This window comes from Camelus dromedarius, chromosome 2 (genome assembly GCF_036321535.1).
Source record: "Camelus dromedarius isolate mCamDro1 chromosome 2, mCamDro1.pat, whole genome shotgun sequence".
NCBI classification, from domain to species: domain Eukaryota; kingdom Metazoa; phylum Chordata; class Mammalia; order Artiodactyla; family Camelidae; genus Camelus; species Camelus dromedarius.
In genome coordinates this window covers 73,439,629-73,451,905 of record NC_087437.1, presented here as the reverse complement: position 1 = coordinate 73,451,905, position 12,277 = coordinate 73,439,629, and the positions used below count along the sequence as shown (strand labels likewise).

The window sequence follows — 12,277 nt, the reverse complement described above, 5'->3', positions numbered from 1 at the left end:
AAAAAATCTGGTTTTTTTATCTATTCTTATATATAGTAAATATTTGCAAATATCAAACTCGCAAATTTACCCCCTCCCACCCCCTTTCCTCCTGGTAATCATAAGATTGTTTACTATGTCTACGAGTCTATATCTGTTTTGTAGATGAGTTCATCAGTGTCTTCTTTTTTCTTTTTTTTTTTTAGATTCCACAGATATGAGTGATATCATATGTTATTTTTCTTTCTCTTCCTGGCTTACTTCACTTAGAATGATGACCTCCAGGTCCATCCATGTTGCTGCAAATGGCATTATTTTGTTCTTTTTTATGGCTGAGTAGTATTCTATTGTCGATGGACATGTAAGTTGTTTCCATGTCTTGGCTATTGTAAGTAGGGCTGCTGTGAACATTGGGGTGCATGTGTCTTTTCCAATTGTAGTTTCTCTGGATGTATGCCCAGGAGTGTGATTGCTGGATCATATGGTAAGTGTATTTTTAATTTTTAAAGGAACATCCATACTGTCCTCCATAGTGACTGCACCAATTAACATTCACATCAACAGTGTAGGAGGGTTCCTTTTCTCCACACCCTCTCCAGCATTTATCATTTGTGGACTTTTAAATGATGGCCATTCTGACTGGTGTGAGGTGATACCCCATTGTAGTTTTGATATGTCTTCTTTATTGCTACGTCTCCACTGCATGGAGTTTGTGCTACCAAACCAAACTTGGGTCTGCTCACCTGCACACAGTAAAGCCAATCACTGGGTTGTGGTGAAGGAAAGTGCAGCATTTATTGTAAGACAGCAACACAAGGAAAACAGGTGGCTTGTGCTCAAAAAATAGCCAGACTCCATGAAGGGTTTCAACAAAGGCTGAACCTTTTTTTTAAAGGCCAGGTGAGGGAGGAGGGTTGCAGGTTATATGATCAGCTCATGCACAGTTCTCTGACTGGTCGATGGTGAGGTAACAGGGCAGTGTCACAAGGGTTAACATTATCAACCTTAAGTGCCAGTAGGTCTGAGGGCTGCATGCTCATGATCACCCAGTAGTTAATTTCTTCCATTTGGTGGTGGTTTTAGCATCTGTAAAACAACAAAAGTAATGTGCATCAGACATTATCATCTAGGTACTTCAGAGTGGAGCTACAGCAGAGGATATGTGGGAGGAGATTGTCCTGGGAAGGCCCCACAGGTTGATCTGAATAAATATTTACTGAATAAATGAAATATATATTCTATTATAGCATTCAAAAGGGTAGTTCCTTCATTCATTGTCAATAATCCCTGTAAGAATAAAATATTTAATAGTTCTGAAAGGTTATTTTATCATTAGGCTACAGGGTCAGTTTCCCAGGGATTTCTCTCATGTTATAAATACAGAGACTGGCAGAAATGACACATTAGTTTCTCTGGATAAGTTGTATTAGAAATATGAATACCTACGTCTTTTTCAATAATGTAGTATATTCCACAGTAATTTAAGTAACCCTGGAGATAGTTATGGAAATAGATAGGAAAATACAAAATAAGGAATTAAAAAGATGGAATTCTTATGAAATATATAAAGGGCAGAGTAAAAAAGACAAAGAAAGTTATAAAGCAAAAACTCCCCCATCCCCATAGATCCTGAGGTTCTAGCCACCTAGTTACAGAATCACATATGAAAACAACCACAAAACTTTTTATTTTTTTTTAGATTCCACATATAAGCGATCTCATATGGTATTTTTCTTTCTCTTTCTGGCTTACTTCACTTAGAATCACATTCTCCAGCAACATCCAGGTTGCTGCAAATGGCGTTATGTTGTCAGTTTTTATGGCTGAATACACAAAACATTTATATACCCAAATATTCACATATATTTATACCAAAATGACATTTTCAAACAGTGAATGGCAACAGCTTAGCATTAAAATATTTGATCATGAGAAGGATAGAAATGATTCTCATGACAAGCTGGCTTATAGCTTTCTAATTTAGTTCTTTTTATTAGGTCAACTCTTTTGTTTGGCATTTTATTCCTATAACAGAAAGACTGTAGGGTACAAGAGGGCAGCAGAACTACCATCAGTCTGTTTTCTTTTTTTTAATTATTGAAGTATAGTTGATTTACAATATTGTGTTAGTTTCAGTTGTACAATAGAGTGATTCAGTTACATGTATTTTTTCAGATTATTTTTCATTATCTGTTATTACAAGATACTGAATATAATTCCCTGTGCATATAGTAAATCTTTGTTGCCTATCTATTTTATGCATAGTAGTTTGTATCTGTTAATCCCATACTTCTAATTTATCCTCCCCCTTCCTCTTTGCTAACCACAAGTTATTTTCTATAGCTGTGAGTCTGTTTCTGCTTTGTGTATAGATTCATTTGTATTATTTTTTAGATTCCACATATAAGTGGTATCATATAGTGTTTGTCTTTCTCTGTCTGATTTTCTTCATTTAGTATGATATTTTCTAGGTCCATTCATGTTGAGCTGCCTGCTGTCTTTAAAGCTGGTTTCCTGATTTGAAATTTGATTTTAAGAATTCTAACATGTAACATGTCTGGTCATTTTCTAAGAGGTGAGTAGTATCTATGTTCTGCAATCCTCAGGTGCTTAGAGTCTAACAATCTGACTGTTAGAAGGTAGGGGAGGGTAGAGATGATGTTTGTGTCAACAAACTTTTGAATTATTGCAAGAGAGAGGAAAGGGTGACAAGATAAGTTAAATTAGAAGGAGATTAATGCAATTCATCTAGAAGAGCTACGATTTTTCCAGGGAGATAAGAAGCATTGTTATCCAAAGAGAATGCAAGGGCTAAGGAAAGGGATGGAGGTCTGAGGAGGAAGGAAAAAATTTGGAGCCATCACTGTAAAGGTTTTAAGAAGGATGATTATAAGAACTGTTGAGCAGCTTTGAGAACCAAGGGGAATTTTGATACCATGAAATTTCAGGAATTGTAGCTGGTGCCCTGTTGAGATTTTATCAAGCAACTCCTGATCTACAGCAGGAATGCTGAGTGTTGTTAGTGAGGGTTAGCAAAGCAAACAAGGGCTGGCAAGTGTATTATTGAGATGTTTACCGTGGAGTCCAGTCTCGGTAGGAAGGCAAAAAAGCCAGAATGAGAATAATGGATTTGAAGATAAGTGTTAGAAGACAAAAATTAGAAGCTGAAGAATAAATTCAACAATGATGGTAAACTAGTAGGAAAACCAGAGGGTAGTTTAGAAAGAGCTCTTTAGTGAGAAATTCCCACTGAGACCAGAGGTCCACAGGAGGTTACAAAGTATTGATGTTGTCAGGGACTTCAAGTAGCAGAATAAAAAAGTGTACACAGAAATTCAAAGAAGACAGGTTGTTAAATGAAGTCTACAGAACAATGATCTAGAAGTAGATACACCCAGCCCTGCTCCAGGCAGCATGAATTGAAGAAGTAGAAAGAAACATAAGCTTTCTATATGAGATAATGCAACGAATCTTAAATTTTAGAACAATATGCCTGTTTTATTTTGTTATAGAAGGTAGAAATATTAAAAGGATATGGGGATGTTTGTTCATGATGAAACAGGTGTCCTAGAGTCTCATGAAAAAAACAGACTGGCAAGGAATGGAGTGGGCCTAGGGTCTTAGTAGGGCAGGCTAGATAAGGTGCTTTGAAGTAATGCTGAGTTTCGTGTTAAGGTTCTCGAGTGTTGGTCAAAGGAATTAAGGTAAGAGGATACGGAGGTATATCAGTAAAAGAAAACTCTTGTTTCATTTCTGCTCTACTTGCGCCAGCTTCTGATACCGAGTATGGTGGGGAGGATTCCCACATCAAACAATTCTCCAGCTCTTCAGACCAATTTTCCTACAGCTGGATTATGACACTAACTACCTGGAGTTAGCACAGGCTCCAAAGATTAAGGCCCCAGTCCCACAAGCCTGCCCCCATTTGGGATGCCAATCACAGGTTCCAGGTTGTCAGCTGGACTTCTGAACAATTGGCTATAAATTGAGAGTTTCCATGACCCCCTCCCGGGATTCAGTAAGTTGCTAGAAGGGCTCTCGGAACTCAGGTGAAACACTTAATTAAATTTACTGGTTTATTATAAAGGATACAACTCAGGAATAGCAGAATGGAAGGGATGCACAGGGCAAGATCTGTGGGAAGGGGTGCAGAGCTGCCATGCCATCTCTGAGCGCATTAGCCTCCCAGCACCTTCATGTATTCACCAACCTGGAAGCTCTCAGGGTTTAGAGTTTTTAATAGAGGTTTCATTAAGTTCACATGATTAATTATGCCTTTGGCCATTGATGGTGAAATCAATCTCCAGCTTCTCTCCCAACCCCTGGAGGTTGGGAGTTGGGTGGGGCTAAAAGTTTCAACCTTCTAATCACTTGGTTGGTTTCTCTGGCAACTAGTCCTTAACTTCCAAGAGTCATCTCATTAACATAAGCATATATGTGGTTGAAAGGGGTTTATTATAAATAACAAAAGATGCTCCTCTCACCCCATCACTCAGAAAACTCCGAGAGTTACAGGAGCTCTCTGCCAGGAACTAGAGAAAGATCAAATATATAGTTCTCATTTTGTCACAATTAGTTTTCTACTGTTGTTATAACAAATTACCACAGACAATGGTTTACAGGAACACAAATTTATTATCTGTCAGTTCTCTAGATCAGGAGTCTAACACAGGTCCTACCTAGCTAAAATCAAGGCATTGGCAGAGCTGAATTCCTTTCTGGAGGCTCTAGGGGAAAATCCATGTTTTTGCCTTTTCCATCTTCCAAAGCCTGCCAAATTCCTTAGCTTATTGCTCCTTTCCTCTACCTACAAAGCTAATAACTTTGCACTCTCTGATCATTTTTGCCCACCAGGCAGCAAAGCCAATCTACTGACCCTGGGTTGTGTAGAAGGAAAGTACAGTGTTCGCTGCAGTGTGTCAAGCAAGGAGAATGGGCAGCTTATGCACAAAAGACCTGAATTCCCCAATGGCTTTCAGGGAAGGGCTTTTAAAGGTAACATTGGGAGTAAGTGTTGCAGGATGTGTGATCTTCTGATTAGTTGGTGGTGAGGTAATAGGGTGGGAATCTCAATCATCAACCTGGTTCAACCAGTCTGGGGTCTAGTGCTTGTGATCAGCATGTAGTCACCATCCTTCACCTGGGGGGGAAAACGGGTCTAAGTTTTTACAGAACGACTCAAAGATATGTGTTAGATTGTTATATATATCCCTTGAGGAGGAACTAGGACTGTTTTATTGCTGAACTATTAAGCTAGCATTACTTTTCATGCCTGACTGCTTTTCCTTTATTTCTGCATTTCCTCACTTCCCTAGTTAGTAACTACTTGAGTCTGCTCTTTGGAACTCAGGGAAGGCATAGGAGACTAAAGCCTTTTTCTACAGACAAGAAATGGGGGACACAGAGGGGCTTTTGTACTCAGGAGGGCCCTGCAGGATCCTGTTGGATGTCAATTTCCCCTTTTCTTTTTGATACCCTTCAGTTTTGAGTAGAACAGGGGTAGGACAAGAACGGGAATAAAATTCAAAAGCAACTGTACTGGATATTGCAGGAATCTGAGATATACATATAAGAATCAAATGAATAATATACAGTGGAAGTAAATTATAAAATTTGTCCAATAATTTTAAAACCATCAATTAGAGTATTGCAGGCTTTACCATTTGATCTCCCTCCACCTATTTTCTTCTCCATGTTCTCTCTTTTAATATCCCTCTGCCTCTACTCATATTTTCATTACCTTCTTTTGAGTGCTTCTCTTTCCATCCTTTTTCATCCTTTTGTTCACGTGTCTTTTGCCTCCTACTTCCCTCAGCAACGTTTATGACTTTATGACTATTTGAATGTACACATATTCAAACCACTGTGGGAATAAAGCATTTTGTGTTAAAATACTAAAATTCTCCTGCATTCATTTTCTCCTTTCTACTCGCTTGATCACTGCTCAAGTTCAGACCTTTATTCTCTCTTCTCCTTACAACAAATTCCTTACTAAATTTCTTATAATTCTCCCAAATCCCCTGACAGTCCTTCCATCCTCACTTCTACCAGTTCTTTGACTTTTCTAGCAAACCCAATCTTGTCATCCCACTACTCAAAATTCTTCACTTGTTCACATTACCTACCAGATAAAATCCAAACTTCTTTATAAGGTTAAAAAAAAAAAAAGATCCCTGCCTACTTATCTAACTTCATTTTTGCCTTTTCTCCTAATTCCCCTTTGCATGTTACCCTATGGCAGCACAGAAATACTTGTGGTTTCATCATACCTTGCCATGCCTCTGTAATCTTCCATCTGTCATTTTCATATTCCCTCTGTTGCTTTTATCCTATCCGTATGGCAAACTCTTAGTCACTCTTTAGGGCTGTTCAAATACTATTCAGCCCTAGAAAAGAATGAAATCTTGTTATTCGTGACATGAATGGAACTTGAGGATGTTAGGCTAAGTGAAATAAGTCAGATGGAGAAAGACAAATACCATATGATTTCATTCATATATGGAATCTAAAAAAAAGAGACAAAACAAATAAACCAACAAAAAAACAAACTCATAAATACAGAGAACAGATTGGTGGTTACCAGAGGGAAGGAGGTTGAGGAATGGGCTAAGGGGGTCAATTGCATGGTGATGGATAATAACTAGACCTTTGGCGGTGATCACTTTTTTGTGCATTCAGATGAATTATAATGTGATACACCTGAAACTCATAGAATGTTCTATAACAATTTTACCTCAAAAAAAAAAAAGAGACTGTTCAAATGTTACCTTTGCTGTTAGGCATTCCCAGTCTCTTTTAGGCAAACCTGGGAATCATCCTCTGTTGTCTGCTATATTGTACATCACTCCATTGTTTGCAATAATGTTTTTATTGGCATTTGGGGTCAGGACTTGAGTTTTTCCATTCCCAACACCTTACATAAATTTTAGCACATAGTAGCTCAATCATCTTTGCTCAGTTAACCTACCCTCTTATTTAACCTACCATAATGCTATGGCTTAGCTCTTCTTTCTGCCTGAGTATCAGTTCCTCAAACTATGTTTTTGGAACCCTAGTGCCTCTTGCAAAATAGTTGTATATTATAAATAGAGTTAGCCTTTAGATAGCTGTGTGAAATGTATGTTTGTTTTCTTTTTAGGTTTATGAGAGAAGTCCAATTCTTTTTCCAAGTAATCCTCTTATCTTTCAGTTCCATAATGATTTTCTTTCTTTCTTTTTCTTTTTAATTAAAGTGTGGTTGATTTACAATATTGTATTAGTTTCTGATGTACAACATAGTGATTCAGTTATACATATATATTCTTTCTCATATTATGTTTCATTATAGGTTATTACAAGTTATCGAATATAGTTCCCTGTGCTTTACACAGGGACCTTGTTGTTTCATAATGATTTTCAAGGGTAATTAAGGTCAGTAAAATAAAGAAATCTCCTAGATTACCTAACATTAGAAAATTTTATTTGTTTTTCCATTATCTAGATTAGGAACATCAACCAAAAAAAACTATATATATATGACTAAGACACCAACATAATTACCTCCAAATTTTCTTATTTCAAACCCATCTCTGCTTAACCTGGATTGCTGTCAATGAAATAGAACAAATTTTGCTCATTTGCTTTATTGCTTTTACTTATATTGAGATTGATGTTGACTCTGTGATTTTAAACAGTTTGACTTAAAGAAAAATAACTGTTACAAAGAAGGTTTTGGGAAATAGTCACTGAAAATAGAGCATCAATCAAGGTCCAATCAAGGAAAAAGAAATCATACCATGTTACCTAGGGAACTTAATAATAGGGTATTGTTACACAGGGGTAGGAGGGGGGTCCACCCAAAAAAGAACTCTGAAGTGATTCAGAGATATGTAATGTGGGAAGCTATTACCGTCTTAAAGCTGGGGAAACAAAGGGAAAAGTTTGGATTTTTAGAACTGAGAAGCTCAGAGGAAAGTTCCTGCTGACTAGGGCCTGCAACTCTGAGAAGTGGGCACAGCCTAGCTGGTGCTGGTCACTCTGAGGTGTTGTGATGGGTCTAGTTCTTGGGGTATAAAGTGGGAGGTTGGAACCAACTGCTGACGATGGGGTGAAGGGCTTTTACTGCTGAAGTGATGCTGATAGAAGCAGGAAGCAAGGAGAAAGGAACAAGTGTCTTCTCCCCCACTTCTACCTTCTATCCTCTCTCCAAGGGCTCCTATTGATAGAACCTACTAGGAAGCCAGCTGGCAAAGGAGACATGTTTGCAGAGCCCCAGCCCCAGTAGTATGTGTGAATATGGAGTAGAGAGACGACAGCTTAATAAGTAACACTAAAAGCAATTAAATTGAATGTTAAGCAATGATCAGTTAGAGTAACCATCTTCCAGCTTCAAAAACTCAACAAGATCATATAATCAAGATCTTAAAAAATTAATATTATTCTCTTGGGTTTGTCTGCCATTAGAGGTGCACTCAAGTATGCTATGTCACTGTAGTTATCATTTAATCATCCAAACTGGGAGCTATATGGTAGATACTGTTTTAGGTGGTTGGGTTTCAACAGTGAAAAAATAAATAGATCCCTGTCCAGCCTTGTGGAACTTTCATTCTAGTGAAGGGAAAACAGACAATAAATAAAGATATAGTGAGTACAGTAGAGATAATCAAGCAATCTGTGTGTCAGGGGAATAGGGATTGGGGTTGGGGGCAGCTCTTTCATCTGGGGGTGCCATAGAAGAGCTCAATGACAAAGTTGAATTTGAGCAAGGGCCCAAGGGAAATATGAGGGAAAAACACAGTATGAATATATGAGGGAAGATCTTTGCAGTCGGAAATAGCTGCATTTGATAAAAGTGGGTGGACTTTTTTGTTGGTTTGCAGTTTGTTTTAAACTATTTACATAGTTCTGCTTTAGAAGACTGTGATTCTAACTGGGTAACATCAACTTATTGTCAACTAGAGTACCAACTCAAACATACCACAAAGCATTGCTCATCTCTTCCAATAAGGGAAAAGCTATACTTCCTCACGCAGTGGGTTATAAAAAATTTGCTGATGGTAAAAAGAACTAGCTGAAGTATGTACATAATAGTCTACCTCTACTACAAAATAATTTTTGTTTCAGAATCAGCTATGAAATTCTAATAGTCTCAAACTTTTAATCTGGATTATTTGAGTAAATATAAAATGCCGGGCACTGTACATAATCACTTTTTTATTAAGATGTCAACCTCTGTTTTTCAGTTAAGAGTTCATGAATCTCGGTAGTTGATCAACAGTCTTTGAGGCAAAAAGTGGGATGGACATCATCAGTACTCTTAACTCCAAACAATGAAATCACTATTGGCATTAGAATCATGTTGCTTTTTGTTCAGATAATTTTTTGCCTTGGAAAAAGCATGCCTACTTTGGATTCCATAGTGCCAGAAGTATTAATAAGTTAGCTATGATTAAGTATTCCTTCAACCAGTTTGTCACTCAAACAATAAAGACGAACTTATCTGTAAAGTTAGGCGACTGAAAATGGTGTAAAACCTGGTAATACTCTCATGTTAAAGGTTTTTTTTCTTCTTTTTTTTTTAAATCGACAGTAATTCTGGTCCTTGAAAAAAATGAGTTGTACCACATAATGTAAAATCTTTTTCTGTAGCTAGTAATAATTTCCAATATGAAAGCTTAAGGTAGGTATGTATTCATTTGAGGAGAAAGTAGTTTGAGATTGGACACTTAGAAGGTAGACATTTGAGTTACCTCGGTCAATTTGTTTTCTAACTTTAAAAGAAATCTTGAGAGGTCAGTGGTGTCTTCTGGAAGGTAAGAACTTGGTTCTGGCAGGGAAACCACCACACAGGCTTGTAGTATTTGCACTTAACCTCTGTGCCTCTGTTCCTCCAGCTGTCAAGTAGGGATAATGGTAATTGCAAATTTCCCTGGGAAGTAAGCATGTGCTTTGACATCTCTGGCTGAAGAGGCTATATCTACACAAATTATTATTATTAAAACATAATGCATGTATGCACAAAAACACCAGCATGGTGCTCTTTTAATGCTTATATAACATGTACAAATACTGCTCTTCCATGCTCTCCACTTTAGGTAAGAGAATATAATCATAGCTTGCAACTAATCCAATTCTCAGAATATGGAGGAAATGTATCCTTTAAGGCTCCATATCATCCTTTTGAGAAGCACTAAACCTGTTAATCCCTCATGGTCTCTGTAGCAATTGCATGAATGGCCCCCATATTAAGCTTTTGGCACCTTTTCAAATATTGGCTAAATTACTTTTGTTTTTTTCCTGGAGATTAGAACCACCAGGGAAAGGCTAGGGGAATGAAACTGGCTAGCGATATTAAAATTTTGGTTGTTTAACATTTAACTGAGTCTCAACAACGTGTTAAAGTGCTACCTAAACAGATAATTAGCTATTCGTTGCACAGTGGGCTCTGTCTAAATTTAGCTGTGACATTAGGTTTAGAGAATGAGAAAATAGGAAAAGAAATTTTCTCAAGGGAAACGGTGGTGTCAGCACAGCTGAGGAATGTCACAATGGCTACATTTCGTCAATTATGATCATCATCAGGGCATCTCCCAGAGCGATACAGGACAAGGTTTATTCATAAGTGCATCCTGAGAATAGGTGATGGAAAGGAGTGTTGCAGGAGACAGGTTTACAGGGGACGACAGAGGCAGACAGGCAGAGAGGGGAGAGAAAAGTAGGTGGAGGGAAAGAGGTACTTAAACCGAGCACTGGACGACAGGCTGGGAGGCGGAAGTTAAGAAAAAAGAGCGGTGGGCAGGGGGTAGAATTGTGTGTAGTCTTGGAGGTGAGTAAAACCTTGTTAGCCAGTGGGTGGAGGCTGGGGAGACCTTAGCGATTGAAGGGGGAGGACAGCGTAATCTTGGCGGCAGACAAGCATTAGTTTAACGGCGGCTGGCTCCTTATTCGACTTTCTTCTTATTGGAGCACATTTGTGGCTATCTGATGGAGATGGCAGAACCAACGTAAAATTAATGGATTGAGAACGTATGTCCTCTGCCTCCACTGGAGCCCCTCTCGGGACAGTCGAAACTGTCCACCACCCCGCAGAACCGCCGGTGATTGTAGCTCCAAGGTTAACCACCAGGACTGTGTGTGGCAGGCAAATGGAGAGGGCAGGGCGAGCGGACATCGGGGTGAGGGAAGGTTGTGGTGGATCACAGACTCTCCTCTTAGGGGCAAATGTTTACTACTTCCCGAGGTCGCTTTTCCGCGATCAGTTCACAAGAAAACAGGCAATGAAAATAAAATTACACGTGCGAACATGCAAATGAAACAAAACCAAAGGAAAACACCACCGCACTCTAGGCGATCCGATGGGGGAAATCCATGGCCTCCTGTTGCCGGTCGCCCAGCGGGGATAGCAGACAGCCCCGCGGCCAAAGAAGCAAGAGTGAGAAAGCAAATCTTTCGCGGCCCCTCTCCTCGCCCGGCTCTGTTGACCCTTTCACCAAACCGCCCTCCCAGAGAAAGGAGCAAGAAAAAAAAACGCCTGTGCAAACGTGCCTCGGCGGGTTTGGGGGAAGTGGGGAGGGGAAAAAGGAGGGATTCGGAGATCACAGCTGTCCCGGGAAGCAGGAAGAAGGAGAAAGTCTCTCCTTTCAGCCCTCGGCGAGGAGGGAGATGCCTAGTCCATTAGGCTACGTCCAGCGTCCCACACAGGAACCTTTAGCATGGGCAACGGAAGGGCAGCCCCATCCTGCCTTCTCTTCCCCACCCCCTCTCCTCGGGTCCCAGCCAGAGGGAGAGCGCCGCTCGGGCGAGGCGAGCCGGGAGCACGAAACGTCCCGCCGCCCTCCGCCTCAGTCTGCGCCGGGGCCGCGGTGGACCCGCGAGGGGCGGAGTGGGCGAGACCATTAGAAAGGCTGGGAAGGGGGGGACGAGGCAGGAACGCAAGGGGCGGGGCCTACTAACCTATTCCAGATTTTCCAGTCCTCTTTAAAACCCTGCTTTGGAAGAAACCTGGCTATCAAAGAGGAGTGAAGAGTTTTTTGGTTTTTTTTGGGGGGGGGGGGAGGGGAGGAGCGTGTGTGGGAGGGCGGGGTGGGAGGAGCGCGGCTTGCACTCCGGGATCAGACGGGAGCGCGAGTTGCGCGGGCTGGGCGGGCGAGTCCCAGCTCCCGCTCTGAGGGTCGGCTTCCTTTCCCCCTCCCGTGCGGGGCGGGGTGGTGCGTTCCGAGTTCCCAGGAGTTCGAGGCGGGCGGGAGGCTGGCGGGTGCCGGGGGGAGGGGAGTGGCGGCGGCGGGCGGCTCCCGCCTCAGCCTCGGCAGTGGCGTCGGCG

At 40.5% G+C, this 12,277-nt stretch overlaps 1 long non-coding RNA gene across 1 annotated transcript; it reads right to left on the bottom strand.

The window, feature by feature from the left end:
* Positions 1-772: 772 nt before the first annotated feature.
* Positions 773-11,973, bottom strand: LOC105093229 (uncharacterized). The gene is made up of 4 exons (XR_004138380.2): positions 11,911-11,973; positions 6,249-6,365; positions 5,720-5,842; positions 773-1,065 (listed from the first exon to the last, which is right to left on the bottom strand). It is a non-coding gene; the product is annotated as an uncharacterized LOC105093229 (long non-coding RNA).
* Positions 11,974-12,277: the final 304 nt, after the last annotated feature.